Source organism: Heterodontus francisci, unplaced genomic scaffold, assembly GCF_036365525.1.
Source record: "Heterodontus francisci isolate sHetFra1 unplaced genomic scaffold, sHetFra1.hap1 HAP1_SCAFFOLD_1080, whole genome shotgun sequence".
NCBI classification, from domain to species: domain Eukaryota; kingdom Metazoa; phylum Chordata; class Chondrichthyes; order Heterodontiformes; family Heterodontidae; genus Heterodontus; species Heterodontus francisci.
This window is the reverse complement of record NW_027142248.1, coordinates 55,001-60,000: the sequence shown is the minus strand read 5'-3', so window position 1 is coordinate 60,000 and position 5,000 is coordinate 55,001.

Genomic DNA, 5,000 nt, shown 5'->3' with positions numbered 1-5,000 from the left:
CCTCGTCCCGCTGTCCGGTTCCCCCCCGTCGACTGCAACGGGTTTCCGAGGCCCGTCGGTCAGGCGCGGTTCGCTCCGCAATCCGCCGGCCGATCGGCACCGGGCGGGGCTCTACGGAAAGAGGGGACCCTCCGGCGTCGAGTGCCGGCGCACCGACCCCGCAGGCTGACCGGGAAGGTGAAGACTCACCCCGCTGAATGCCCGGCCCCGGGCACCCTCCGGCGCCGGGGCCATAACTTCGGGGAGGGAGGTCCGAGCTCCGCGCGGTCGACGGCAGGTGAAAGGGGCCGGTGCGCCGCGGAAGGCGACAGCAGTCCCGTCAGGCTGCACCTCTGCTCGGGCGAACGGCGTCAGGAAAAGGGGAGAGCACTTCCCCACCGATAGCTCCGGAACGCCCGGACCCATTGGCCCGCGGCACCGGTGGCTGCTAGAGGGCCTCCGGCGCCGTCAGCCGGGGTACGTCCCAGGCCGGCCGGACGGCGGGCAGCCGGAGGCAACGGCCTGGAACGGAGCCAGACTTGAGTCGTTCCGTGCCGTGGGCAAAAAGGCAGGGCTGCGGGTCAGCGCAGTTTGGCAAACCTAGCCGCAAGTGCGGGAAGGGCGGAGGAGCACACGGACGCCGCCTTCCCAAACTGAGCCCAAAGTGCCCAGGCATGCCCCCTTGATCTCGCCTAATCAGTGAGCCCAAAATAATTTCAGAGTGTGGAAACCTTATCCAAAAAGGTCGAAAAGAACGGCCAGAGATCAAGTCCGAAAGGGGAAATCAGTAACAAGCAAGCAGAGTAATCATTAACCAAAAAGCGCAAAATTATGTTAAAAGTGTGAAATCATTAACCAAAAACTCGAAAATAATGTCCAGAGACCAAGTCCGAAAGGGCAAATGGTTAACCAGTAAGCAGAGTAATCATTAACCAAAAATCGCAAAAGTAAGTAAAAAGTATGAAATCATTAACCAAAAATCGCAAAAGTAAGTAAAAAGTGTGAAATCATTAACCAAAAACTCGAAAATAATGTGCAGAGACTAAGTCCGAAAGGGCAAATGGTTAACCAGTAAGCAGAGTCATCATTAACCAAAAATCGCAAAAGTAAGTAAAAAGTGTGAAATCATTAACCAAAAATCGCAAAAGTAAGTAAAAAGTGTGAAATCATTAACCAAAAACTCGAAAATAATCTCCAGAGACTAAGTCCGAAAGGGCAAATGGTTAACCAGTAAGCAGAGTAATCATTAACCAAAAATCGCAAAAGTAAGTAAAAAGTGTGAAATCATTAACCAAAAATCGCAAAAGTAAGTAAAAAGTGTGAAATCATTAACCAAAAACTCGAAAATAATGTCCAGAGACTAAGTCCAAAAGGGCAAATGGTTAACCAGTAAGCAGAGTAATCATTAACCAAAAAGCGCAAAAATATGTTAAAAGTGTGAAATCATTAACCAAAAACTCGAAAATAATGTGCAGAGACTAAGTCCGAAAGGGCAAATGGTTAACCAGTAAGCAGAGTAATCATTAACCAAAAATCGCAAAAGTAAGTAAAAAGTGTGAAATCATTAACCAAAAACTCGAAAATAATCTCCAGAGACTAAGTCCGAAAGGGCAAATGGTTAACCAGTAAGCAGAGTAATCATTAACCAAAAATCGCAAAAGTAAGTAAAAAGTGTGAAATCATTAACCAAAAACTCGAAAATAATGTCCAGAGACCAAGTCCGAAAGGGCAAATGGTTAACCAGTAAGCAGAGTAATCATTAACCAAAAATCGCAAAAGTAAGTAAAAAGTGTGAAATCATTAACCAAAAATCGCAAAAGTAAGTAAAAAGTGTGAAATCATTAACCAAAAACTCGAAAATAATCTCCAGAGACTAAGTCCGAAAGGGCAAATGGTTAACCAGTAAGCAGAGTAATCATTAACCAAAAATCGCAAAAGTAAGTAAAAAGTGTGAAATCATTAACCAAAAATCGCAAAAGTAAGTAAAAAGTGTGAAATCATTAACCAAAAAGTCGAAAATAATCTCCAGAGACTAAGTCCAAAAGGGCAAATGGTTAACCAGTAAGCAGAGTAATCATTAACCAAAAATCGCAAAAGTAAGTAAAAAGTGTGAAATCATTAACCAAAAACTCGAAAATAATCTCCAGAGACTAAGTCCGAAAGGGCAAATGGTTAACCAGTAAGCAGAGTAATCATTAACCAAAAGGCGCAAAAGTAAGTAAAAAGTATGAAATCAGTAACCAAAAAGCGCAAAAATATGTTAAAAGTGTGAAATCATTAACCAAAAAGTCGAAAATAATCTCCAGAGACTAAGTCCGAAAGGGCAAATGGTTAACCAGTAAGCAGAGTAATCATTAACCAAAAATCGCAAAAATATGTTAAAAGTGTGAAATCATTAACCAAAAACTCGAAAATAATGTGCAGAGACTAAGTCCGAAAGGGCAAATGGTTAACCAGTAAGCAGAGTAATCATTAACCAAAAAGGGCAAAAGTAAGTAAAAAGTATGAAATCATTAACCAAAAAGCACAAAATTAAGTTAAAAGTGTGAAATCATTAACCAAAAAGTCGAAAATAATGTCCAGAGACCAAGTCCGAAAGGGCAAATGGTTAACCAGTAAGCAGAGTAATCATGAACCAAAAATCGCAAAAGTAAGTAAAAAGTATGAAATCATTAACCAAAAAGGGCAAAAGTAAGTAAAAAGTATGAAATCATTAACCAAAAATCGCAAAAGTAAGTAAAAAGTATGAAATCATTAACCAAAAATCGCAAAAGTAAGTAAAAAGTATGAAATCATTAACCAAAAAGCACAAAATTAAGTTAAAAGTGTGAAATCATTAACCAAAATGTCGAAAACAATGTCCAGAGACTAAGTCCGAAAGGGCAAATGGTTAACCAGTAAGCAGAGTAATCATTAACCAAAAATCGCAAAAGTAAGTAAAAAGTGTGAAATCATTAACCAAAAACCCGAAAATAATGTCCAGAGACTAAGTCCGAAAGGGCAAATGGTTAACCAGTAAGCAGAGTAATCATTAACCAAAAATCGCAAAAGTAAGTAAAAAGTGTGAAATCATTAACCAAAAACTCGAAAATAATGTCCAGAGACTAAGTCCGAAAGGGCAAATGGTTAACCAGTAAGCAGAGTAATCATTAACCAAAAGGCGCAAAAGTAAGTAAAAAGTATGAAATCAGTAACCAAAAAGCGCAAAAATATGTTAAAAGTGTGAAATCATTAACCAAAAACTCGAAAATAATGTGCAGAGACTAAGTCCGAAAGGGCAAATAATTAACCAGTAAGCAGAGTAATCATTAACCAAAAAGCGCAAAAATATGTTAAAAGTGTGAAATCATTAACCAAAAACTCGAAAATAATGTCCAGAGACTAAGTTCGAAAGGGCAAATGGTTAACCAGTAAGCAGAGTAATCATTAACCAAAAATCGCAAAAGTAAGTAAAAAGTGTGAAATCATTAACCAAAAAGCACAAAATTAAGTTAAAAGTGTGAAATCATTAACCAAAAAGTCGAAAATAATCTCCAGAGACTAAGTCCGAAAGGGCAAATGGTTAACCAGTAAGCAGAGTAATCATTAACCAAAAAGCGCAAAAATATGTTAAAAGTGTGAAATCATTAACCAAAAACTCGAAAATAATGTGCAGAGACTAAGTCCGAAAGGGCAAATAATTAACCAGTAAGCAGAGTAATCATTAACCAAAAAGCGCAAAAATATGTAAAAAGTGTGAAATCAGTAACCAAAAAGCGCAAAAGTAAGTAAAAAGTGTGAAATCATTAACCAAAAACTCGAAAATAATCTCCAGAGACTAAGTCCGAAAGGGCAAATGGTTAACCAGTAAGCAGAGTAATCATTAACCAAAAAGCGCAAAAATATGTTAAAAGTGTGAAATCATTAACCAAAAACTCGAAAATAATGTGCAGAGACTAAGTCCGAAAGGGCAAATAATTAACCAGTAAGCAGAGTAATCATTAACCAAAAAGCGCAAAAATATGTAAAAAGTGTGAAATCAGTAACCAAAAAGCGCAAAAGTAAGTAAAAAGTGTGAAATCATTAACCAAAAACTCGAAAATAATGTCCAGAGACTAAGTCCGAAAGGGCAAATGGTTAACCAGTAAGCAGAGTAATCATTAACCAAAAAGCGCAAAAATATGTTAAAAGTGTGAAATCATTAACCAAAAACTCGAAAATAATGTCCAGAGACTAAGTCCGAAAGGGCAAATGGTTAACCAGTAAGCAGAGTAATCATTAACCAAAAATCGCAAAAGTAAGTAAAAAGTGTGAAATCATTAACCAAAAAGCACAAAATTAAGTTAAAAGTGTGAAATCATTAACCAAAAAGTCGAAAATAATCTCCAGAGACTAAGTCCGAAAGGGCAAATGGTTAACCAGTAAGCAGAGTAATCATTAACCAAAAAGCGCAAAAATATGTTAAAAGTGTGAAATCATTAACCAAAAATCGCAAAAGTAAGTAAAAAGTGTGAAATCATTAACCAAAAAGTCGAAAATAATGTCCAGAGACTAAGTCCGAAAGGGCAAATGGTTAACCAGTAAGCAGAGTAATCATTAACCAAAAAGCGCAAAAATATGTTAAAAGTGTGAAATCATTAACCAAAAACTCGAAAATAATGTCCAGAGACTAAGTCCGAAAGGGCAAATGGTTAACCAGTAAGCAGAGTAATCATTAACCAAAAAGGGCAAAAGTAAGTAAAAAGTATGAAATCATTAACCAAAAAGTCGAAAATAATGCCCAGAGACTAAGTCCGAAAGGGCAAATGGTTAACCAGAAAATCCGTCGAATAATGTCCAGAGACTAAGTCCGAAAGGGCAAATGGTTAACCAGTGGAAGGGCGATCAAGCGGAAAAATGTGCCCCGGTTACCCGGGATGGAGTTCCAGAGGTCCGGCCAGAGTTGTCAAATTCGTCCCGCTGATCGGACGCTTGTCATTCGGGTGGCTGGGGGTTGGCGGGGTATCTGCACAGTAGTAGGAGGTGGCAAGTCGGGACTTGGA